Source organism: Oncorhynchus nerka, linkage group LG12 (assembly GCF_034236695.1).
Source record: "Oncorhynchus nerka isolate Pitt River linkage group LG12, Oner_Uvic_2.0, whole genome shotgun sequence".
NCBI lineage: Eukaryota > Metazoa > Chordata > Actinopteri > Salmoniformes > Salmonidae > Oncorhynchus > Oncorhynchus nerka.
This window is the reverse complement of record NC_088407.1, coordinates 67468223-67495780: the sequence shown is the minus strand read 5'-3', so window position 1 is coordinate 67495780 and position 27558 is coordinate 67468223. Positions and strand designations below refer to the sequence as shown.

At 45.2% G+C, this 27558-nt stretch overlaps 1 pseudogene; it reads right to left on the bottom strand.

Annotated features, from left to right (window-relative positions):
• Nucleotides 1-1050: 1050 nt before the first annotated feature.
• Nucleotides 1051-27558, bottom strand: part of LOC115138818 (CDAN1-interacting nuclease 1-like) — a 124148-nt pseudogene continuing 97640 nt past the window's right edge.

The following is a 27558-nucleotide window of genomic DNA, read 5'->3' as shown; positions in this document are numbered from 1 at the left end:
AATGCACCCACACTCGGCACCCCCTTTTCTGTCTTCATACTCTTTTTCAGAGATGAGAAGGACCCCTTATTGGCAGTGAATATATGCCTCTAAAAACAGAATTCAACTTTACGCTGCTATCTCCACTGCTCCTGGCTCAGCTGTGTTTCTTCCATTAGGAGCTGTAAATAAAAGGATCTCTCTCAGGCTGGAAAGATGAGCAAAAGACAACGACACCTGGAGAGACTCAGCCACTCCATGGACATCAGGTGTCTGCATGTACCTAGATGTCTACACGGTTTGGTGCTGTGGCTCCAAGACCATTCTATCCCCTACAGGACATACTGCACATGGAAGTGTGCTTTGTGTGAGTGCCTGTTCTTAAACTTGGAAAAATATTTCATAATTCAAAAAGTATACAATCAGTGCATTCCATATGTTTTAGAATGACAAACAACAGGACTGAACATAAGACATTCAAATATACATGTTCACATTCATAAACCTGTTTGAGCAGGACAACATTCCTTCCTATCAATGTGACATATTATAACATAAAGACAACATTTTCAAAACCAGAGGGCAAGAGGTCAGAGAAAAGTCCCAAGCCAATCAGAAGTGATCTGTTTGCCTCCTGCAGGGTGACTGTTTGCCCCCATTTTCCCCAAAACCCACCTCCCTTATCTGCCTAGGGAGAGCAAAGGAGCGAGTGACGAGGGCCAGGGAACACTGTTTGGTAAGGGCATGTCCTGCCCTGGCCTAACTCTGTTCCTGTCCTCTTCCAGGGGCCTCCGGGGCCACAGGCTGACCAGCACTAGGACAGACCTCCCAGCCTTGTTTTCGCACCGAGGTATGAGCCTGACTCTGGGCTGGCTGACGGAGACAGAGAAAGGGGGAGGGGATGAGGGAGGTTCATCTGGAGTTCAGGGCAGATGTTTGCCAGTAGTCTCGCGCCGCAGGAAAGCTAAATTGCTTCCGGATCCACGTATTCACTTCTGCACTGCTCTGGGATACCCTTCCTTACCCCCACCTCTCCCCTGCCCTCTCCCCTCCCCCTTGCTCAGGTCAGTGTCAGCCGGTCAGTCAGTCAGTTGTGACTGGGCTGTTCCCGTGGCAGACGGTCACGATATCAGAGGGTAAGCAGTCTTTGAGCAGAATGCCTCTGTCTCTCTGGCTGTCCAGCTCTTCAATGAAACCATGCCTGTGGATGACCAGTCCTGGACCAAACCTATGGAGGGGGAGAAGACAGAAATACATTAAGGTTCATGTTATCAAAGCAAGGCATTCATCAACAGAACAGTGACATCATGGTGAGATACTAAAGTAGCTTTCAGATAGTTTTCCATCCAAATCCCATATGCTTATGGCTGTTTACTTTGGATTTGGGGAGCATGACATTTGCAGCAGAGACAGTGAATTAGAGAGTGAGAGATATAAAGGAGGAGATAAGCTCTCTGAGATGTACTCCTTTGATCCCTGTCCAGGAAACTTGTGCTGAATCAAACAAAAAGCTGCCGGTGCGATAAGATCCCACTGACACAGTGATATACACACCGGATCACCTTACAATGGCACTGAAATAACAATAATCATAGTAGGAACAAAGCCCCAGGCAGTCCCAGAAACCTATCTGTCATGGGAAGGGTCCTGTACATTGCACAGTGCCCAGCGAGAGTTCACAGGCGGCAGGTAGCCTAGCGGTTAGAGTGATGGGCCAGTAACCGAAAGGTCGCTAGTTTGAATCCTTGATCCAACAAGGAGAGAAATTTGTCGACGTGCTCCATGGTTCCTCAACGAGAGTGGGATATGCAAAAATAACATTTCCAATTCACACCTGCATGTTAAAACACACTTTTACATGTGTGAAATAGAACAAATATAAGAACACACAAAATTATTATTATTAACTAAACTAGACCAGCTGTTTCATTTCCATGCTTGACTCCCCAGGTCCCGACAGAAAGACAGACATTTTGCCTTGGCTCACAGTGCTTCACTCCCCAGGCCCCGACAGACAGACAGACAGACAGACAGACACTTTACCTTGGCTCACAGTGCTTCACTTCCCAGGCCCCGACAGACAGACAGACAGACAGACAGACAGACAGACAGACAGACAGACAGACAGACAGACAGACAGACAGACAGACAGACATTTTGCCTTGGCTCACAGTGCTTCACTCCCCAGGCCCCGACAGACAGACAGACAGACAGACAGACAGACACTTTGCCTTGGCTCACAGTGCTTCACTCCCGACAGACAGACAGACAGACAGACAGACAGACAGACAGACAGACAGACAGACAGACAGACAGACAGACAGACAGACAGACAGACAGACAGACAGACAGACAGACAGACAGACACTTTGCCTTGGCTCACAGTGATTCACTCCCCACATCCCGACAGACAGACAGACAGACAGACAGACACGTTGCCTTGGTTCACAGAGCATCACTCGCCAGGTCCCGACAGACAGACAGACAGACACTTTGCCTTGGCTCACCGTGCTTCTCTCCCCACCTCCTGACAGACAGACAGACAGACAGACAGACAGACAGACAGACAGACAGACAGACAGACAGACAGACAGACAGACAGACAGACAGACACGTTGCCTTGTTTCACAGAGCATCACTCACCAGGTCCCGACAGACAGACAGAGAGACAGACACTTTGCCTTGGCACACAGGGCTTCAATCCTCAGGTCCAGACAGGTAGACAGACAGCCACTTTGCCTTGGCTCACTGTGCCCCACTCCTCATGTCCCAACAGACAGACATACACTTTGCCTTGGCTCACAGTGCTTCATTCCCCACGTCCCGACAGACAGACAGACAGCCAGCCAGCCACTTTGCCTTGGCTCACAGTGCTTCACTCCCCAGGTCCCGAAAAACAGACAGACAGACAGACACTTTGCCTTGGCTCACAGTGTTGTTCTAAAGCAATATGAATAATAACGACTCGCCAAGCTGCCGAAGAAAAGTCAAGTTCAGACAACATTCAAATGTAAGGTGTTTTTTTTCTCTCTCTCTCTCTCTCTCTCTCTCTCTCTCTCTCTCTCTCTCTCTCTCTCTCTCTCTCTCTCTCTCTCTCTCTCTCTCTCTCTATTAGCCCCATCATATATCCTGAGCCCCATTGAAAAGGCTCAGAAGCAATTAAAATGGCAGTTTTGCTGGAGAAGCACAGCGTTATTTCACTGCTTCTCCCTGACATGTGATAAATCATCTTTCAAGCTATTTATTACACCCCAAAGATCCGCCAGTAGCCCCCTCTGTGTAGCGCAGATCATACCTATTCTTTGAACTCTAGCTGCCGTGCATAAAGTCATGTCACAGTTGAATTTTTGGGCTCGGGAGAGGAGCCCCCTTCGTGCACAAAAACAGATTGGGAGAGAACAGTGAAGTAAGGCTGTTTGGTTCCCGACACTCTATCCTCAGACAGTAAAGGGTGTTTTGGGGTCTCTGAAGACATCTCTGAAAAGCCAGACAGGAAGCTGCACACAGGGGCTGCAGAGCGAGAACCAGGAAGTTCATAAAACCTTGAAAACCTTGATAATCTTGGAAGATTCCACCGTCAATCACCAATCACAGCCTATTAGAAGTAACGACCACAACCAACACCGGTACATTAGAAGGATAGGAACATTCATGCTAAGTATAGTAGAGACTATAAGTTATGTCTGTGGTGATACTGTATGGGTTTGATCATGGGGTTCTCTGGAGTGTTTGTGTGTGTTTTACATGTTATGTGCGTGGTGATTGGGAGTTACTTGGAAAAGTAATAATCCTCGTTACATTTAACAAAAGTAACATGTTAATTTACAATACTACTTTGTGTGGAAAGTAACGCGTTATATTTAAGCAATAAAGCCAGATGGAGTGTGGTATATGGCCAATATACTACGGTTAAGTTCTTAGGATACAGCCCTTAGCCGTGGTATATTTGCCATATACCACAAACCCCTGAGGTGCCTTACTGCTATTATAAACTAGTTACCAGCGTAATTAGAAGAGTAAAAATACCGTTTTTGTCATACCCGTGGTATACGGTGGTATAAATCTCATCTCTGTTTGAATGTTGGAGGGAACAAGGCGAGCCACACCCGCTCTACCAAAGACAGGCTATTTACTAACTCATATTGGATCACTAGTTCCTCCGTTCATCTGTGGAGGTTCTTTCCTGTGCTAGTCTACAAGTGCTGCACTATATGAGCTGCTTAATTAGCCATATATACTGTAAGCCAGACTTTTCATTCAAAATCTGTCTCTCAAGCTGCAAGTTCTGGTTATAGACCGCACGTGCACGGACCCATAAAGATAGATAGAGGGCACACTTGCCACTAGACGGGAAAGCCCTCTATGTGGGCTTTGCTATCTCAGACGCGATCAATGGCAAAGATCAGAGGTGCGCCCTCTATACATTTCTACTGAGAGCAGCTGTCATGACATTTCTTCGAACAGCCTTTCTCTGCTCGCTTAAGAACTAAATGAGGAAACAAGTTGAAATCGGATCATGGAAACACGCACCCGGTAGAGAAAGGAAAGCACACGTTGTTTGACAAAGTAAATGTAATAATATTACCCAATTTGAAAAAGGAACATGTTTCTGACTACATAACATTCCTTTTGTACCACGTTAACCCCAATACTAGTGGTGATACTATATAGGTGTGATTATGAATCTTTTTGTTGACCTTTGACATGTGCGTGACAACAAGGCATCTTGACGACGTAAATAACCACAACCTGCAGTGGTAGTCAAGTGTCATGACATCAGCCTTCAGCTACATGTTCAAGGAATGCATGTATGATGTATCCCACCTGACACGTACAGTACAGTACACACACATACAGTACATACACATACATGTACACACACGTAAAGTATACACACGTAAAGTACACACACATACAGTACACACACATACATGTACACACGCTTACAGTATACACACGTAAATTACACACACATACAGTACATACACATACATGTTCACACACGTACAGCACACACACATGAAGTACACACATATGCAGTACACACGCATACATGTACACACACATACAGTACACACACATACAGTACACACCCATACATGTACACACACACACCCTCCTTCTTCCTGTACCAGCCCCTAAAATCAGTACATACTCCTGCACCACCGTCCTGCATTCCCTGTTTTACAGTGTGTGATTTACGGCCTTGTATCTGTGAGCGAACAAATGGAGAAAGACCACAGATGCACACTGCAAGTTCACCACAAAGTCACATACACAGGCCTCCATTTCCCTCTCATATCTCAACCAGCCACTGTACGGGCCACAACTCTTTTTATGGAAATGTTATGGAAACAAAACCTAAACATTTACATTAGATGACTTTGGAAAAGGGGTTATGCTCCTCTTTCCTGTACAATATGTATTCCTTGCTTGGGAAGGGGGGTGGGGTGAGGGAGGAGAAAGGGGAACGGTTGGTAGAGGCAACCTTCTGAAAAGGTTAAAACTGTACATCAACAGATAAGGCGTACAGCGGCGAACGATACATCAAGGCCCTGGCTTGTCAGGGGAGGCCGGGCACAAATTGAAACAAGCTAAATTATAAACACAGGGGAAGTAGTGTCACCATACCGTAAAGAAAATAAATGGGCTTTGAATCCTACTCTGAATGAATAAGAGTCCATAATAGTGGGGGACCTTAAAGTAAAATCACTGAGCAAGGCCTAGTCCTAGCACATTAACACTGGTGCTGACAGAGCATAGGTGGTGAGGTAAGCAAAGGGTCAAGGGTCGTAAGGTGGGGTTGAAGTTAAGCAGGTAAGGATGGGTAGCACAAAGGGGTCCAAGTATTTTCAATGGACCAAATGAAAAGAAACAGAAAAACTCTTGTAAACGTATAAACCATAAGAAGCTTCCTCTAAAAGGAGTCTGGTAATGAATTAGAAACCAATTTCAGCCTCTAGTTTTTCTGTAATTGTGGCTTATTATGTGGGCTGGTTCTCTCCTTAACCTTGCGGGTGTGTATTATACACCGCTCAAGGGAAAGTCTGCCATCTTCCAATAAACACCTAACTGCCTAACGAGTTTGTGAAATTGTTTGTGAAATGTAGCTAATTTCAGCAAGTGAACTAGTCGGGAGGGGCGAAGATTGAGGCTGCCAGGCGTGCTGTCTGTCGTTAACGCTAACGGTTCTCTCTTAAAGCAGGTGCCATGCTGCTTAGAACGACAGCTTAATGAGAGCACGGCACTCAGGAACAAAAAAGACCCACATGGAGGTGTACAGAGTACTATTAGCACTGCCTGCCACACACAGTTACACACACAGGCAAACACACAGGCACACGCACACAGGCACATATAATAGCACGGACACATAACACACATGAATACTAACACACACACAATCGTAGCATAATTACAATACTATTTGTAGCCCTACACAGTGTCAGCTCTAATAGAAAGTTATAGAAATCTGTCTTTTAATCTCAGTTCTCATCAGCATAGTAAGCACACACTCTGTGAATGTCTCTGGATGTCAGAGAGCAAGGCCTATATTTTAGCATTTAACATTCCAAAAGAAAAGAAAGGTCAAGGTTCATTTGATGTGTCAGGAATAGTGAGACGGTGCTCTGAAAAATCAGGGCAAGAAAACAACATTTATTCAACACTATTTTATTTATAAATTACTGCTGCAGTGTAAATGAAATGGAGACAAAATTACCCCTGACGCTACCACACCTTTACCTAATTCTACATCACCATCCAAACCTTTTCAACAAATGGCCCTGCAATGATTTTCTCCATAAAGACGTCTTTGTTCGCAGGTCCATACATAGGGTCGCAAGGTAAACTGGTAAAGGCAGAGGGATTCTTTTATTTTTCTCTCTCCCCTGAAATACAGGTCTTGAACCTGCTCAACCACTTCAGAGAAAGAGTGAGAGAGTAACTAAGGCAAAGACAGAGAGAACAGGGTAGACAGAGGTAGAGAGAGGTAGAGAGAGAGAGAGAGAGAGAGAGAAAGAGAAAGAAAGGTAGAGAGAGGTAGAGGTTGCGATAGAGAGATAGCCAGCCAGGTCCTAGCTGTCACAGCCGTGGTCAGTTGTTGCTGTGGGTGGCTGATTAATAGCTGTTTATTTATAGGACTTGAACTGAGTTGCAGGAGGTGGTGGTGGTGGTGGTGGGGGGGGGACTCAAGGCCTGCAAGCGAGCCGATACGGTCTGCATCTGTCTGTACATACTGCCTGCATATTTCAATGGCCCAGTATGGAAGCCTGCCTGCGTCAGCCAGCCCAATGATAAGCACAGTACTGATAAAAAAGGCCCTTCCGCCAGCCTATCCACAGGACATTTAGGGCTGATTCTGCCAATTGAGGTGGCCTCCAACAAAGCAGGTGGTAAATAAACAGCCCCCCCACGTCCTGCTGCCCGACTGTTCATAAATAACACAAGGTGAACAGAACAGTCAGCCAACCACCAGCCTTGTTATTGACATCACTGCAACTAAGAATAGAACACAACACAAATCACCTCTTCTCTCCTCCTCCCTCCATTATGCTGCTGTAAAATACAATGTGGCCATAGCCAACGATCAGCCTCCAAATGAACCCCACGAACTTATACAAGCACCGCAATTAAGAAAGAAAAGAGGGTAATGAAGAATAAAACATCTTCCGCCAGGTGTAACTCTCCTAGATGTTTTTATGCCTCTGTCTCCCTTGCTGTCGATGGGGTTTGGAAATGGGACGTGACACGGGTGTGGATATTTTTCTTCTATGGCTGTTGGTGGTGGATAGGGGGATGGAGGGATGAAAGGGTCATTTATGCCCACCGGCGCAGGATGCCAATAGGAGCGACGGAGATTAGAGGGGATTATGGAGTTTTATCAGGAAACCACACAAACCTCTGACCCCTGCCCTGGGCCCTCTGACCCTGCCTGTCATTGGTCAAAGCTCTGCTCATGCTCTATAGCAGGGGTCTCCAACCTTTTCCAGCATTGAGATCTACGTTTTATTTTAAAGACATGCCGTGATGGACATGATTTTTTCTAGCTTTCAAATAGGCCCATTCTTCTCTTCTCGCCTGTAACTCTCCCCGGGTCCTTATTGTACTAGAGAAAGTAGAGCACCATGATCTGTCAATATACCTGGTCAAATAATGGCTACTAAACAACTCTATGAGGGAACCCTATAAAATCTCTCTTTTTCCAAAATGATGCTTCTCAGTTATCTTTTCTCCCCCTTGTATATATTTTTTGTTTTTCACTCTGAAAATTAAAATTGTTCATAGAGAAACAACGAAATGCGATATTCTCAGTCCATGTCAATGGTTAAAACCTCTTGAGGCTAGGGGGCAGTATTTTGATGTTTGGATGAAAAACGTTACCAAAGTAAAGTGCCTATTTCTCAGGCCCAGAAGCTAGAATATGCATATAATTGTCAGATTAGGATAGAAAACACTCTAAAGTTTCCAAAACTGTCATAATATTGTCTGTGAGTATAACATAACTGATATTGCAGGCGAAAACCTGAGGAAAATCCATCCAGGAAGTGCTGTTTTTCTGAAACCTCTCTTTTCCATTGCAAGCCTATTCTCCATTTAAAGGGATATCAACCATATTCCTTTCCCGATGGCTTCCACAAGGTGTGAACACTCTTTAGACATAGTTTCAGACTTTTATTCTGAAAAATTAGCAAGAATGATCACATCACATCAGTGGATAGCTAGATGTCCTCAGATTTGTGCATGCGCGCATCGCTGGAGTGAGAACTTTTCTTTCTCTCTCCTATTGAAAATCTACCGCCCGGTTGAAATATTATCGATTATTTATTGTAAAATGCATGCAAAACTCTGCTGGCACCCAGCCATCCAATTTTTCAGAATATAAGCCTGAAACTATGTCTAAAGACTGTTCACACCACGTGGAAGCCATAGGGAAAGGAATCTGGTTGATATATCACAACAGAGACAATTTCTTTAGGTGTGGAGGAAAACTAACAAATAGGTTTTTGAGTGCAATTCTCCTTTAATTGTGCATCTCACCCTTTAACTTCTTTAGCATACTGGTTATTGTTCGGAATTTCGTATGACTGACGTGCCCAAAGTAAACTGCCTGTTACTCAGGCCCAGAAGCTAGGATATGCATATTGGTAGCATTGGATAGCAAACACTCTTAAAATAATGTCTGTGAGTATAACAGAACTGATTTGGCAGGCGAAAACCCAAGGAAAATCTATCCAGCTTTTTTATATTTAGGTCACAGGCCATTTCAATGCTAGCTTATGGGATATACAAATATATAGGACCCATATTGCAGTTCCTATGGCTTCAACTAGATGTCAAAATGAGCAAGTAGTTGTAGTTTTTCCAATGTGTCTCTAATTAGAAAAGCGGTCTTGTTAGCGCGTGAATGAGGTGCGCGCTCTTCGTTGTTTATCTTCTCTATTGAACATACTATTCTCCGTCTTAAATAGTATTGTTTATTTAGATATTAGAGTACCTGAGGATTAATTAGAAACATCGTTTGACTTGTTTGGACGAACTTTACCGGTAACTTTTTGGATTTGTTTGTATGCATGTTGAACGAGTGGATTACTGAGATCATTGGCGCCAACTAAACAGATCTTTTTGAATATAAAGAAGGACTTTATCGAACAAAACGACCATTCATTGTGTATCTGGGACCTTTGGGATTGTAAACAGAGGAAGATCTTCAAAGGTAAGTGATTTATTGAATCGCTATTTGTGATTTTGTGACGCCTGTGCTGGTTTAAAAAGTATTTTGATGTGGTGCGCTATTATCAGATAATCGCATGGCATGCTTTCGCCGTAACGCCTTTTTGAAATCTAACAACGCTGTTGGATTAAAAAGAAGTTAAGTTTTTAAATGATGCATGACACTTGTATTTTCATGAATTTCTTATATTACGAATTTTGTATTTTGAATTTCGCGCTCTGCAATTTCACCGGATGTTGTCATAGGTGTCCCACTAGCGGTTCATGCGCCCATTGTGCGTCTAGCGAGTGAGGAATGTGCCATAAAATGTGTTGGTCTAGCGATGGTTCTGTACTGCTGCTGGTCATTTCATGGCAAATAATAAATAATAGACATAAATGATGTACTTGCTCATGATAAACTTCTGCCAGGTAAGCCTACTTTGCAATTAACATTTAATTAAGAAGGTTTTGGGGAAAGTATTTGTCAACCCACCAGACGGTTTTCACATCAACTGGCTACACGGAGTGATGGACAAATGCAGGAGTGATAGACAAAAAATTTGCACAGACGGGCAATATTGCTGTAAATTAATTGGCAGATATGGTGTTAGGTTTGGCTTTTTAAGCCAATAGTGGCTAACCAGTGACGGGATAATGTAAATGTTTCATCGATTAGATCATATCTGGGAGCTTTCGGTGTCGAATACTTGTAAGATTTGTTCATAACCGTTTGAGATGGAACACATGACAAATTGCATATACTTTCAGAATAGTTTGGCGAGTTCCACATATAGTAGGTGAGCTGCCAGCTACTGGTAGCACGCGCTAGACCTTTTGGAGACCCCTGCTCTATAGCTTCAAACACATGAAACATGGTCAACCCCATAAACAATCATGTCCTGTAAGCAAACAACCTAATTACCTTAGAACCTCAAATCCCTTCCCATTACCCCACGCTCTGACAGCCGGTATCCCACTTCTGACAGAAAAAAACTCATTTTGCCCTTACACAAATCTAAACCCACTATCTGCTTCAACTCTAGAACCCCTCCCTGTCCTCTCACACTCCCACTGCACTATCATCTTCCTAAAACTGTCATCTTCCCACCAGCCCATCACCATGTTGAACCCTAGGCCAATTATAGACCCCTATCACCCCTCACAACCCTATCACCTACCTAAAAGGATCCCACTTCTGACACCAACTAGCTGTGTGTTCTAATATGATCACCTTCCACAACCCTAAAGCCTATCAAGCAGCTGTATTGATAACCTGGTAATTACAGAGTACAGAGGCTCTTCTTCAGTCGACTCTGGATGTAATAATTGTATCAAACTGCTAAAGCTCATTACCCTGCTCTGGTGTATTAATCACTTGGCCTCTATGGGTGAGAGTGGGACTGAGACACGTAATGACCAGCAGGCCAGGCATGTCTGTGATAACTGAGATGGAGGGCCAGATTTAGACTCCTCATCTAGTAAAGCTGGCACGGTGCTAGCTGGGGAGAAGTGGATGGAGGTGGAGCTCCTTCAGTGGATGATCCTAATGATGATGATTCTCTGAGGTTTATTAATGGATACAAAGGACCTGTCTGCCTATGGATGAGAGCCCTAATAACCACAGCATGAAATCATGTGCAAAACAAACGCATATTCCTATAGATGCGTTTTCCGCAGTATGGATGGTGCAATGGAAAACCATACTATACTGTAGCTGGACTTTCCGACCGTTCGTGAGTCGTTTCAGGAAACTAGGCGTATGTCGCAAGTCACTACTTCACAGGAGCAACATACATTTTTTATCTAAATGCGTTTTTTGGCAGAAATACCTTCTGGAACATGTGAACTTTCATGTGCCTTAATAACAAACTTGTATTCCATCCTTAAATTATGAACCTAGTTGGTTTAGCCATGGAAAAAGACAGGAACCTTCCAACTAGCCATGATTGGCTGAGATAGTGTATGGGCTGGACATGCTGGGAGATGAGTTTGGATTAGTCTGCCATGTAGCACGCTTCTGTATATAATAAGAGCTGTTCAGTATGTGTTGACAGCCCTTTCTACCACGCTGTTTTTTGAAAGATATAACGTTAGCCATTGAGAACTAAAAAAATGTTGCTACTTTTCTCAACAACATTGTTGGTGTGAATTTAGCAGGCGCCATCGACAGATCAGTAGAAAAAGTGAAAGCTACAAAAAAAAAAGAGTTCAATGGTTCCAGTCTGCTGTGAAGTGTTCATCCATGTATACTGGTAAGAGTCTAGCTACATTTTCCAGATAAGTGTCTAATTTTGTCATTTTAATTGCAAGTTAAAGCATACTGTTTGTTAGCCAGGAAATGTTAGCTTGCTGGCTCGTTAGCTAACGTTACGTGTATGATCTGTGTAGTAATATTATTCGAATCAGAAATATTTGCATTGCTAGTTAAAGCCTAATGTTAGCTAGTGAACATTTTACCTAGATTGTTTATATTTAGCTACCTGCAGATTCATACTACAGCTAGGACATTGTTTGTTTTGGTAGTAGTGTGAGTTGGGGTTTTGCCAGTGCATTGTTTAGGTAGCTAGCTACCTAGCTAACTACATGTCTAAACAAAAGACTCCACGCCACTCCACTTATTACGTGACCCATCAAATTACCAGGTATGTCTGTGGCTGATTACAGCCATGTGTAGACAATAGTGACCCATCCACTTAGCTAGATGTGGTTATAGCATTTCCTTCACATGACCCATCATTTTAGACATCTGTGTCGGGTAAGTGTCGTCTAATAACGATGAAATATTTATCAAATATTTGTATCTGGACACATTCTGTTTTTGAAATTGCTACAAATCAAGTATGCAAGTTCTATGACTGTACCGTTTACTGTCACATGACTTGACGCTGGAGAGACGAAGCAGGTCAAACACTTAATGAGGAACAGACATGGAACTAGACAGGAACAGTGTCAGCATACAAGAAAACAAAGACAAAAAACAATCAATGCATCAGCAGGGAACAGAGCAGAGAAACTGACAAATATAAGGGAGGTAATAAACAGATGATAAGTGAGTCCAGGTGAGTCCAATATCTCTGAAGCACGTGACGAGGGAAGGCAGGTGTGCGCAATTGATGGCAGGAGTGCGTGATGCAAGGCAGCCTGGCGCCCTCAAGCCCCAGGGGAGGGAAGAGCGGGAGCAGACGTGACAGTTTACACCTTCTGTATCCTGTGCATGTGACAAATACACTTAGATGTGTGTTTACCACATGGCCTCACATGTGAATCCTTAAAGAGATGGGTGGAGCTAAGGCTTAAGAGGATGTGAATGATGCTGAATGGGTGAAGACAAAGAAGAGCTCTCCAGTAGGTGACCAAAATATTCAAGGGCCATTTTCTCAAAAGTGGGGTTACAAGTTTATCGACTTTCAAAGCAGAATTACTTTCCCATTGCTCCTCAACTGCAGTATATGATATACCATTTCCTAGCTCTGAGTCTCTACTTTTATCTACTTTTATCCAATGTAAAAAACACAATTTCAAATTGAGTAGAGTCGCATATCAGTGCGACCAGTGTGTGTGTGTGTGTGTGTGTGTGGGTCGGATCATTCTCAGATCTGCTGCGTTACGGTCCGATGCGCTCTGACACACACTCCCCTGTTTTGGCTGCGGAGCAAAACCAAACAACTGGCGGTCTGGCCCTGGTCGTGGCTGGTTTGCGTTCAGAGCAGCAGGGCCGGCCCTAAAAACACCTTCATACAACAACCTACCATGATGTTTTCATAAACTACAAAAAATAAAGCACAAAGCACTGCTGGGTTATAGCTACAGCACAGACCTTCATCCATCCACTGTGGCTGCACCTTCATCCAACTCTTTCCCACTCCCTCGCCCTTTCCATCTTTCTCTATTCATCTCTCTCAGTCTCTCTTTCCAACTCTTTCGCTTTTCATCGCTCTGTTCTCCTCACCCTCAGTCACTGAAGCAAGTGTCAGGTGACTTAGAGTTCTGATCTTTCCCAGAGATGTGTTCCCCATCATCTCTGAATGGCTCTCTACATCACCAGAATGGACCAACCCCTTCCATTATGACATGCTCAGTAGGAATTCATTAGGAGATGATACATTTAAATTGCATTTTATTACAGGACCTCATTTTGTTCTATGAATGGTGTCTCATGTAACAAAGCCAGGACCAATTTAATCTGTGTGCCGGAGTGTTGTTTTACTGAACACACACTTACATTTTGTGTTGAGTGTCTGTATTTTACTTATTCATAAATTTGTAATATTCAATAACATCAAGTATGAAAACAGAAGACGAATATGCCTTTAAAAAAAGCTGTGTTCAGACAAGGCCTGTTAAGCTCCAAAACTAAACACAGACCCTTGTGCTAACTGTGAGATGTATACAGTCCCCCCTTGGCTCTTTGATGAATCCCCATGTCTCTAAGCCCCGCTCAGAGACAGGAAGTGTCCCGTGGTACAGGCTGGGGAGCGCTGCAGACAGAGAGGAGGATGACAGTATCAGGGGAATAGACACTCCTTTAACCTGTTATTGTGAACTCCCAGCAGCCCCGGACGATAATTAGCGCCCCTCTCTGGGGAAACCCAGTGAAAGGGCGTCCATTTTGTGTCCGCTCTGCTGTGCTCCGGCACGGCGCTAGGCCCTGGCCCTGGCCCTAATCCTGCCCTTAACCCTGCCTGCTAATGTGCTTTCAATTTGGGATGAGCCCCCTCTACAGCCACGACCCTAATCAACAACAGTTTGGACTGTAACCCAATCTGGCCCTGCTAGGGCTGCCTGGGCACCGCACCACTGATGGCTCCAACAGAGGAAAGTAGGTAACTGTGTGTGTGTCTGTGTGTGTGTGGGGGGGTGCAGAGAGGGTATAGGTGTGTGTATATGAGGTTATTTGGCTGTGTGCGTACTTGCATGTGTGTGTGTGTCCTCTACCTCCCACTAATCTGCAGAGATAAACACACAGCGTCCATGGTCTAGCCCTGGTCTGGTCTCAGAGGGCCTGACCTGACCTTGTGCTGCTGATAGGAACTCAAGACAAATCACACACATGGAATAGATCTATCCGCCTTAGCCTCACCACTCCACTCACTCAGTTTGCTTTGGATGTTTGCATTTCTTGCCTATGAAACATTGTGCACAATACACATAGCTTAAAGGGATACCTCGGGATTTTGGCAATAAGGCCCTTTATCTACATCCCCAGATGAACTTCTGGATACCATTTTTATATTTCCAGTGTGAAGGTAGTTTGAGGTAGTTTTGTGAGCCATTGCTAACTAGTGTAAGTGCAAAGACTGGATCTCTATGGCTATCTACTAGCATTCATTTACATTTTGTGTTGAGTTAAAAGGTCAGTATTTTACTTATTCATGCTTGAAGATTATCTATAAAAAATGGTATCCAGGAGTTCATGTGACTCTGGGGAAGTAGATAAAAGGCCTCATTGACAAAATCCCGAAGTGTCCCTTTAAGCCCCCTGTCAGACCAGCATCAAGGTAAGAGTGTCACATATTCAATCCCCCTCTGTTGCTTCATTGAAAGCTGAATCAATAGCAGCATATAGGGAGGTGTGAATGTTTGTTGTCTGGAGGCCCAGAGGCCTTTCCATCTAGGAGAAAGGGGAACCCAAAATTAGAGTGCAGCCCTCCTAGAGTCTCCCTGCGAGAAACCAGGCCTGGCTTTCGTCCTAGTCAGCACCTTTGGAAGTGCACAATCGCGTTACCACTACTAAATCAACATGTCAGCACTCAGCCATCTGAACTTCTCCTTCCAACCCCTATTGCTTACAGCTACTCCACACAGCTAATGAATTGGTGCTGCGAGCAAGCCCATTTCTGAGACGAAAAAGAGAAGGAGAGCGAAAAGAAAAAGGGGACTTTTTCTTCGACAGATATAGGCTAGAGTGGTATCATCCTTCCACTCCTTGACAGTAAGTTTTGGAACGTGGTCTAGTCTGGCTAGCTTCGAAAGGAGTTAGCAGTCAGCCCAGATTCTGCACAGAACCACCATGCTAAGTGTCAACCCTCGTCTCTGGTTCCATGTGGGACAGGCCCGGGTTAGGTTGGGTAGCCTGGGTATTTAGAGACTGACGATGCAGGGCAAAATGTCTACAGAAAGTAGTCTGCTTACTCTGCACTGTGTTTACATTCCTGTGGGGTCATTTTAGCCCCAGGGAGAGGAGGCCAGGGGGCTACATGTCGCTGGGTCTCTCCAGCGGTCGGCGAACTGACGGAACATGGACATGTGGGTGGCACACACACACACACACACACACACACACACACACATACACACACATACACACACACACACGCACACACGCACACACACACTGGCGCACACACACACACACACACACACACCTCCAGCAGACAAGCCACAGAAAGTACTCCAATATCAGTGGCTTAGCCAAATCAATGATTTACCTTAAATAGCAACCTGATACATATTATCTACAATGACAAAAGATTAAATATTAAAAAGACATTCTAAGAGAGAACTTAATTAAATAAATATATGTTCGTGTCCACTTTGTAAAAGGATGGTGGCCACCTCATATAGGTTAACTTTGAGCCAGTTGGACCTGAGGTCATCATTGGTGGACATTAGTAGGCCTCCCAGGATGCAGCACTAGCCCAGAAGAGAGAGCAGGCCTGGGAGTAGTCCAAGCACAACTCTCCATTAGCGATGGGCTACATGGGATACCACCAGTGTTTTCTCTGATGATCAGGGGTGCAAATCAAATTTCATTGTAGTTTTAAAAGATTTGCTAACAAAACAAAGATCCCTATACAAGCAACTCCAGGGGTTTCTGTCTATGCGTCAGTCCGTGTGTGTGCTGGGATTTGACCTTTTTATTATTCCCAGACGTGTCCCTTCAAAGGGCCACAGACAGACAGACAGACAGACAGACAGACAGACAGACAGACAGACAGACAGACAGACAGACAGACAGACAGACAGACAGACAGACAGACAGACAGACAGACAGACAGAGTGCGCAAGGGAAGGAAAGAGGGAGGCTCCTCGACCTGGACCCAGCAAAACTAATTAGGCGAGGACTGGAAGTTAACTACTCCACTACATGTAATGAAAGAGAGAGAGAGAGAAACAGGGGGGGGGGACATCCATGGGTCAGGCAGACGCCAAAACAGTGGTCCTTTGGCAATCTGGTATTGATTTTCACTGGTTTGGAGATGAAGGTGGGGGGAGGGGGAGAGAGAGCGAGAGGAAGGTCTGAGGGTCTAGAGAGTTGTCAACCTGACAGTTTAACCCTGTTGGAAAGAAGGAAAAACAAACAGTGGGATCTCCGGGGATGACAGTGTTGATCTGTCATAGCGATGACACCGCACAGCATAGCACCCCACACACACAATGCTCTCAGAGGGGACAGGAGGGGGGCAGTTTAAGACATACAGAAGCACATTCCCTGACTGGAAGGATAGGGAGCTCTCTGGCCAAAAGCTGGCAACCAAAGCTTGCTTACAGTTCATGTGTGGAAAGTCCTTCATTTCTATGGCTAAAAGACTAACATACCAAAGCAGCGCAACAAGCATTGGTAAGGGCCAAATGTGTAATCTTGTGGAATTAAATACAGGCATTGCTTTGGCGCAGTGTTCAGACATTGACATTGATACATGTTGATGATAACTTACTAGCTCCAAGAAATGATGATGGTCAGTCCTGAGATAAAGATATTGCATCTTACGTACTGCTCTATGGTCACTGTGTCCTCGCTTGGTAGAGCATGGAGCATGCAACGCTAGGGTTGTGGGTTTGATTCCCATGGGGGACCAGTACCCATGACTCCCGAGTGGTGCAGTGATCTTAGGCACTGCATCTCAGTGCAAGAGGTGTCACTATAGTCCCTGGTTTGATTCCAGGCTGTATCACATCCGGCCGTGATTAGAAGTCCCATAGGGCGGCACACAATTGGCCCACCGTCGTTGAGGGTAGGTGTCATTGTAAATAAGAATTTGTTCTTACATTTAACATTTAAGTCATTTAGCAGACGCTCTTATCCAGAGCGACTTACAAATTGGTGCATTCACCTTATGACATCCAGTGGAGCAGCCACTTTACAATAGTGCATCTAAATCTTTTAAGGGGGTGAGAAGGATTACTTTATCCTATCCTAGGTATTCCTGAAAGAGGTGGGGTTTCAGGTGTCTCCGGAAGGTGGTGATTGACTCCGCTGTCCTGGCGTCGTGAGGGAGTTTGTTCCACCATTGGGGGCCAGAGCAGCGAACAGTTTTGACTGGGCTGAGCGGAACTGTACTTCCTCAGTGGTAGGGAGGCGAGCAGGCCAGAGGTGGATGAACGCAGTGCCCTTGTTTGGGTGTAGGGCCTGATCAGAGCCTGGAGGTACTGAGGTGCCGTTCCCCTCACAGCTCCGTGGGCAAGCACCATGGTCTTGTAGCGGATGCGAGCTTCAACTGGAAGCCAGTGGAGAGAGCGGAGGAGCGGGGTGATGTGAGAGAACTTGGGAAGGTTGAACACCAGACGGGCTGCGGCGTTCTGGATGAGTTGTAGGGGTTTAATGGCACAGGCAGGAGCCCAGCCAACAGCGAGTTGCAGTAATCCAGACGGGAGATGACAAGTGCCTGGATTAGGACCTGCGCCGCTTCCTGTGTGAGGCAGGGTCGTACTCTGGATGTTGTAGAGCATGAACCTACAGGAACGGGCCACCGCCTTGATGTTAGTTGAGAACGACAGGGTGTTGTCCAGGATCACGCCAAGGTTCTTAGCGCTCTGGGAGGAGGACACAGTGGAGTTGTCAACCGTGATGGCGAGATCATGGAACGGGCAGTCCTTCCCGGGAGGAAGAGCAGCTCCGTCTTGCCGAGGTTCAGCTTGAGGTGGTGATCCGTCATCCACACTGATATGTCTGCCAGACATGCAGAGATGTGATTCGCCACCTGGTCATCAGAAGGGGAAAGGAGAAGATTAATTGTGTGTCGTCTGCATAGCAATGATAGGAGAGACCATGTGAGGTTATGACAGAGCCAAGTGACTTGGTGTATAGCGAGAATAGGAGAGGGCCTAGAACAGAGCCCTGGGGACACCAGTGGTGAGAGCACGTGGTGAGGAGACGGATTCTCGCCCGCGCCACCTGGTAGGAGCGACCTGTCAGGTAGGACGCAATCAAGCGTGGGCCGCGCCGGAGATGCCCAACTCGGAGAGGGTGGAGAGGAGGATCTGATGGTTCACAGTATCGAAGGCAGCCGATAGGTCTAGAAGGATGAGAGCAGAGGAGAGAGAGTTAGCTTTAGCAGTGCGGAGCGCCTCCGTGATACAGAGAAGAGCAGTCTCAGTTGAATGACTAGTCTTGAAACCTGACTGATTTGGATCAAGAAGGTCATTCTGAGAAAGATAGCGGGAGAGCTGGCCAAGGACGGCACGTTCAAGGGTTTTGGAGAGAAAAGAAAGAAGGGATACTGGTCTGTAGTTGTTGACATCGGAGGGATCGAGTGTAGGTTTTTTCAGAAGGGTGCAACTCTCGCTCTCTTGAAGACGGAAGGGACGTAGCCAGCGGTCAGGGATGAGTTGATGAGCGAGGTGAGGTAAGGGAGAAGGTCTCCGGAAATGGTCTGGAGAAGAGAGGAGGGGATAGGGTCAAGCGGGCAGGTTGTTGGGCGGCCGGCCGTCACAAGACGCGAGATTTCATCTGGAGAGAGAGGGGAGAAAGAGGTCAGAGCACAGGGTAGGGCAGTGTGAGCAGAACCAGCGGTGTCGTTTGACTTAGCAAACGAGGATCGGATGTCGTCGACCTTCTTTTCAAAATGGTTGACGAAGTCATCTGCAGAGAGGAGGAGGGAGGGGGAGGATTCAGGAGGGAGGAGAAGGTGGCAAAGAGCTTCCTAGGGTTAGAGGCATATGCTTGGAATTTAGAGTGGTAGAAAGTGGCTTTAGCAGCAGCGACAGAAGAGGAAAATGTAGAGAGGAGGGAGTGAAAGGATGCCAGGTCCGCAGGGAGGCGAGTTTTCCTCCATTTCCGCTCGGCTGCCCGGAGCGCTGTTCTGTGAGCTCGCAATGAGTCGTCGAGCCACGGAGCGGGAGGGGAGGACCGAGCCGGCCTGGAGGATAGGGGACATAGAGAGTCAAAGGATGCAGAAAGGGAGGAGAGGAGGGTTGAGGAGGCAGAATCAGGAGATAGGTTGGAGAAGGTTTGAGCAGAGGGAAGAGATGATAGGATGGAAGAGGAGAGAGTAGCGGGGAGAGAGAGCGAAGGTTGGGACGGCGCGATACCATCCGAGAAGGGGCAGTGTGGGAAGTGTTGGATGAGAGCGAGAGGGAAAAGGATACAAGGTAGTGGTCGGAGACTTGGAGGGGAGTTGCAATGAGGTTAGTGGAAGAACAGCATCTAGTAAAGATGAGGTCGGCGTATTGCCTGCCTTGTGAGTAGGGGGAAGGTGAGAGGGAGAGGTCAAAAGAGGAGAGGAGTGGAAAGAAGGAGGCAGAGAGGAATGAGTCAAAGGTAGACGTGGGGAGGTTAAAGTCGCCCAGAACTGTGAGAGGTGAGCCGTCCTCAGGAAAGGAGCTTATCAAGGCATCAAGCTCATTGATGAACTCTCCGAGGGAACCTGGAGGGCGATAAATGATAAGGATGTTAAGCTTGAAAGGGCTGGTAACTGTGACAGCATGGAATTCAAAGGAGGCGATAGACAGATGGGTAAGGGGAGAAAGAGAGAATGACCACTTGGGAGAGATGAGGATCCCGGTGCCACCACCCCGCTGACCAGAAGCTCTCGGGGTGTGCGAGAACACGTGGGCGGACGAAGAGAGAGCAGTAGGAGTAGCAGTGTTATCTGTGGTGATCCATGTTTCCGTCAGTGCCAAGAAGTCGAGGACTGGAGGGAGGCATAGGCTGAGATGAACTCTGCCTTGTTGGCCGCAGATCGGCAGTTCCAGAGGCTACCGGAGACCTGGAACTCCACGTGGGTCGTGCGCGCTGGGACCACCAGATTAGGGTGGCGCGACCACGCGGGTGTGGAGCGTTTGTATGGTCTGTGCAGAGAGGAGAGAACAGGGATAGACAGACACATAGTTGACAGGCTACAGAAGAGGCTACGCTAATGCAAAGGAGATTGGAATGACAAGTGGACTACACGTCTCGAATGTTCAGAAAGTTGAGCTTACGTAGCAAGAATCTTATTGACTAAAATGATTAAAAATGATACAGTACTGCTGAAGTAGGCTGGCTGGCAGTGGCTGCATTGTTGACTTTGTAGGCTAGCTGGCAGTGGCTGCGTTGTTGATTCGGGGGCTAGCTGGCTAGCTAGCAGTGTTGATTACGTTACGTTGCGTTAAAGAACGACAATAGCTGGCTAGGTAACCTGAAAATCGCTCTAGACTACACAATTATCTTTGATACAGAGACGGCTATGTAGCTAGCTATGTAGCTACTACGATCAAACAAATCAAACCGTTGTACTGTAATGAAATGAAATGAAAATGTGATACTACCTGTGGAGCGAGGCGGAATGCGACCGGGTTGTTGAGTTCTAATCGGTAGACGTTGGCTAGCTGTTGGCTAGCTAGCAGTGTCTCCTACATTAAGGACGACAAATAGCTGGCTAGCTAACCTCGGTAAATTAAGATAATCACTCTAAAAACTACACACTCTAAACTACACAATTATCTTGGATACGAAGACAGCAAAGACAACTATGTAGCTAGCTAACACTACACTAATCAAGTCGTTCAGTTGAGGGTAATAGTTTCTACAGTGCTGCTATTCTTATTGACTAAAATGATTAAAAATGATACAGTACTGCTGAAGTAGGCTAGCTGGCAGTGGCTGCGTTGTTGACTTTGTAGGCTAGCTGGCAGTGGCTGCGTTGTTGATTCAGGGGCTAGCTGGCTAGCTAGCAGTGTTGATTACGTTACGTTGCGTTAAAAGAACGACAATAGCTGGCTAGGTAACCTAGAAAATCGCTCTAGACTACACAATTATCTTTGATACAGAGACGGCTATGTAGCTAGCTATGTAGACGGTGGGCGTTAGCTAGCTGGCTAGGACGACGAAATACGATAATTACGCAATTATCTTTGATACAAAGACGGCTATGTAGCTAGCTAAGAAGAAATTGCTAAGATTAGACAAATCAAACCGTTGTACTATAATGAAATGTAATGAAATGTAATGAAAAGTTATACTACCTGCAGACCGAAGTGCAGACCGAAGTGCGGATGCGACTGCTCGCTCCAACCCGGAAGTTCTCAAGAAATCTTAACTGATTTGCCTGGTTAGTAAAATAAATAGAAATTATGAAAACATATGCACACTATTGTAAATTGCTCTGGATTGTGTCTGCTAAATTACAAAAATGTAAATGTACGGGATCACTGGTGATATCATCTTAATGGTAGAGGACACTGCCTTTATCTCCAACCATGGGTGGCCAGCCATTACCCCTACACACAAACACACACCCATCCCCCTCTCCCCTCCTCTTTCCCTTGTCTCTCTCTCTCTTTAAGGCCACTGCCCCGAGCATCTTGACTCGTGTTCCTCAACACTTGAAAATGCTGGAGCCCTTTTCCACTTCAAATTCCCTCATCGGCCTGTCAGGATGCCAAAGGGGACTCCATTAGGCCAGCCTAGCCCAAAGCCCCTATCCCCTATCCCCCCCATTGGCCGCTACACGTGATAGAGGCTGTCTACATCAAATTAGAGCGGCCTCTATTGTCACTATTACCACTTGGGAAGGCGCCATCATGAAAGATGTTACGGGGTCCCTCACTTGTCACTAGTTGTCAGACGGATGGGGAGTTTGGATACACATAGCTGACAGGTAATCTTAATGTCTTCAATTAGCCCAATTAAGCCTGTCATAAACAATTCAATAAGTGCTCGACCAACACACACACATACACAAAGACACCCAGACACACACACTGAGGTATGGGTGATATTTGAGAAGCGTAATGGGTATATCAGCGAGCGAGAGGACTAACGGTTGGCATGTCTTTTGTCTCACTGCAGTGTGTGTCCCCTACCCCTCTTTCTGGTTCAGCTGTGCACTGCTGGCTTCTACCTGGTCTCTTCAAATTGTACCATCTCCTTTCATTAGCACATAGCCGGGTGAGAATCTGAAGGGCCGTGACAACATTCATTTGAGAGGAGTGGGAGCAGATTGCCTGAAGCAGGTGCTATAAGGGAGATAAAACAAAAGTGGTCTGTGTGTGTGTTTGTGTGTTTGTGTATGTGTTTGTGTGTGTGTTTGTGTGTGTGTGTGTGTGTGTGCGTGTGTACAGGGGAGGTTTTTTCTCATGGTCTTCACATTCTGTGATTTCCTTTGCTGAGCTAAATTAGTAATGACAAAAAGGTGCTTTGTAACAACAATAGGGAGGAGAGAAACCGGCTCAGTGCACCACTTGGAGCATTTACAAAGCTCTGGCGAAATCTAAATATTGTTTCTAGCATGACTAAACAGGCCAACGCCTTCAGCCGTGGAGGACGTGCGATAGCTGGCCCTGTTTGATTTAGTCTGTTCTTCTTCTAGTACAGTATCTTATCACGACACAACGTCAACACCCACGCCTTCCCACCATGTTTTCCATTCTGTTTTTCAATCATTTATTTGCACTCCGTATCAAGTCTTTTCTATCCAGCACGTGATGTGGGGCCCATTTAGTGAAGTGAGCCAACCTTACTATTTGAACAAGACAGCCTTGATCTGATCTGCAAAGACGGACCCGGGGTGATGAAACACAACAAATCAAGCAAAAACTAAAATACTCCTATATATTCCTAATTTAATTAAATGGGACAGAAAAGACAGTATTGGTACCGGAGAATGAGAACTAAGCTCAACCTAAAACATGAAAGTGAAAACATCATAGCAGGTATGATGAATAAACCAGGGAAAAACTGCTGACCTCTTTCCTTTAAGATCTGTGATGGACACCTGTCTCCACCTTCCTGACCCCTCACCTCAAGTGATGGCTGAAACTGCATTTTGCCCACGCAAAAAAGAGAGAGACAGAAAGAGAGGACCCATCACCGGGAAGTTGTAGTAGGAAATTGCTCTTGGCAACTATTTGTTCAAGAGCACAACATTTATTTTTATTTTTTTATGGCAACACAGCAAGCCCACATTGGAAAACAGGGCAGGTCCCCTTAATGAGTAATCTATTTCAAAGCAGTCGTGTCTGGGCTTGACAGTTTACTGAGAGGCTTGAAGAACTGGTAATTACCAGTGTTACGGGGCAATTAATGCATATTACACTGCGCCACTCATGGCGGCGACTGTCAGCTCCCCAATAAAAATGAGCACTCTTCAGCTAAAGGGTGACATTAATTGGGCATTTAATGATTATGCAGAGGAACCAAGCCAAAGAGGAACAAAACAGGGGACTCGCTCTGACTTCAGGAGCGGGATGGAAATTGGACCTAAAATTAGATTAATTGCTGTTTTTTGTTTTTGTTAACGAGGAGAAGGGAAGAAAAGGGTTGAAATTATAGGGTGCGGCGTGCAAGGGCTGCTCATCTTTGAGATGACAATTCTTCGATTCATTATTTGATATATTCTGTACGTTAAGAAGGGAGAAGAGGACAATGGAGGCTCATTTATGGTTTGTTTGTCTTGGGCTTGGTTTGTGGTGAAAGGGAAGAACAGGCACTGATAGGATGTGTAGGGGAATCTTTCTCTCTAGAACCATCCAGACACTACAGTAATGATAGTGCACATAAGGATTGTGCACATCAATGTACAGATATCCTATTTGTTTTATTGTGAAAGAGACCATGGATGTAATGTAATGTAAAGCCTTGGACCTAAAAAGCATCTTTCATTTTAGTAGACACTTTTATCCAGAGCAATTTACAGGAGTAATTAGAGTTAAGTGCCTTATTCAAGGGCAAAGACATATTTTTCACCTACTCTCATAGATTCGAACCAACAACCTTTGGGTTACTGGCCCAACATTCTTAACTGCTAGGCTACCTGCCTCTTTCGCAGGCCATAAATACATTAACCAACCTTTTCATCAAAAGTATCTGCCAAATTGTTGGCTCCCTCTCAAGAAATGTTGGTTTTCATAAAGATAACAAGCACATACAAACCAAATTAACTAAATTAATGTTGTTCAGGCTCTGCATGTACTGTACACCACCTGAATATGCAAAACTCTAAATCACAAAAATATCAGCATGCAAAACATGTAGTAATTTTTGGGATTTCCTTTCCATTTAAATATACGGTTAGAAATAGTGTGTCTCTGGCTCTGGCACTGTCACGCTGCACACTCACACTGTCATTGGGCCTGATAGAACTTCCCTGGTTCAAAGGGGCTCAACGCTGGAGAGGAGAATGAACAAATATTTGAATTGCAAAAACACATCATCTTTCGAAAGGGAGAAAATGTGAGAGCTGGGAAGACCTACATTTCCCCCCAACCAACAAGCGAACCTCAGCAAACTGTAAAAAGTTGAATAAAAAAACATAATAACAAAAAGAAGGCTCCGTAACATAATCAGCAGAAGAACCCTCCTCGCTAATTTACCGTATCCACATTTGTGTAATGGGATGTGACATGTTAGAGGGGCTTGAGGAAAAAATATAATGTGAGGAGAGAACCATAAAAATGCTTAAAGCTGCCCTTGTATTGAAAAGAATCCACCGTATAAATCCAGGGTTTCTCAAACTACCTGACACGGTTTTGATTATAGACTGAAGTGTAATTACTTAAATCATCTTCTGAAGGGAGAGAGTGAGTAGAGCAGCACCATAACAAGTTGGCTACAAAGACATTTTCCACAAAACCAACACCAGCCATTCTCAAAAACACAATGCATCATCTTACAGCACTAAGAGCACAACATAAATTCAATTGCTCCAGGAGAATCTTTGACAGCTTTAAAACTTCTGCAGAAGTTGTGGAAAGCTAAATCGCAATAAATAACCTGCATGACATATTTGAAAGTATGATTTCCTAAATCTACGCCAGAGTAAGTACAACATTTAAGACAGAGGTTACAAGTCTGGCCATGAACGACAATAATCGCAATAAATACCCATCTCCAGACTAGTGGGGGGATAAACCTTGCTAAGAAAAAATACTGAACTAGTGTGTTTATGAATAAGATTATTTACCATCGGGTACAAAATTATCATTGGAATTTAAATAGTGGAAAATCTGACCAGCTCAAATATCTGAAGGCAAATATCTACCTACAGCTTTGGAGCCTTGGTGAGGTATCAAGGATTATGCTAACATTGGTCTGAATGTGACTAGCTATTATAGGGTGAGATAGAGAGCCTGTGGATCAGTCCAGTGTTTGGTAAATCCAACTAAACAAACACAGCCTTCTCATGTTCAAACCACAATGCACAAGTCAGCCGATAAACACGTTTAAGTGCTCACTACTTAAAACAGTACATCTTAAAACAGGCTATTTGTGTAACGCCATAGAGGGTTCCATACCTTGCGCATTGCGCCTCCCAACCCAAACCTTCACCCACGCGTCAAGCAGACTGTCTACGTGTAGACAACTTGGAGGCAGGCCTGAACAGAAATCAAACCTGGATGATGGATAGCTCTTGTGCACAATGGCCTCTGTCACAGGGTACATGCCCTAAATCAATGTTGGTGATAAGGGTATCACTACTACAATGCTCACCTTGGTATGTTCGGCAACAGGACTTATCTGTGGCGGGAGGAAGTCTGACTAATAACTAAAGACAAGCCACGACAAAACCACTAATCCCACGTTGTCAAACACAATTTACAATGTATATTCCCCCCCTCTTGTGCTGTTATAACAGTAATTATGAGAGCCAAAGCGATACGGGCCGCTGTGTAGTTAAAGGCTGAGCCGAGCCCGTTGGAGCGCTCCTTTCGTGTTTAGCTATGGTGTCGTCATGTGGTGGCGGAGCCAGCCAGGAGCCTGAGACGGACTAAGGACCGAGCCCTGAGGGACACGGCTTCAACCCCCCTCCACCCCAGCCTTGTTAGAACAGTGTAGGATGGCTTCAGTGGCAATGATACATGTCAGGTTTGGAGGTTGAAGTTGAGAGGAGTGCTGGCAGGAAAAAGCAGAAAACACTTTGGGAAGATTACAGTGTTGAGAATGTTAGTAGTTTTACATTGGCCTGTGTTTGTGTGTGAGTATAAGAGACAGTGTGTGTGAGGAGGAGGAGGGGTGGAGGGGGAGAGTATAACTTTCCATGCAGTGGCATCAAAATGGAGAGGGAGACAAAACATGACATCAAATGTCGCAATAAGCTGACCCCTTTCTGCCAGAGTCAACGGTTTAAAAAGCCCAGCTTCTAAAATTCTGATTAAAATATGTTTGCTTTCTCATTCAAAATGACATTTGACAAGGATAGTAATATTTCAACTAACTGCAAAAACATTCTCGTGTCCATGACAATTTTTTTCTATCACTTTGCAAGGGTGCAGGTAACCTTGGAGTGAGTTTCCCATGAACTCAGTGCTACAATACCAAAACAAAACTGCAGGGGAAAAAAGAGCAGTTTAAGGTTTAAAGTGAGTGTGCTTAGTTTCACCCAGGCAGCTGAAGCTAAATGTTTTGCCATCATTATTCAGAGAATTTATCCCCATTCTAATTTAAACCACAACGATTACTCAAAACAGAGTCGGTAATCTTTTCTCTGACCGCGACTCCCTCAGAGGGGACTCAGGGGGCTGTGGACTGTCAGCAACTCAGAGGATAGAGTTCCCCAAGCTGCTAAACCCCCTCATCACCAAATTAGGAGAGGTGTAGTGAACTCCCCTTTCCTACGCCAGTGCAATCAAGAAACCTACTTTTCAAATACGATTCAAATGAATAGTTCAGGACAGTAAGAATGTAATAATACTCTGAGGTCAATGTTGTCATGTGGTTTGTTCTTC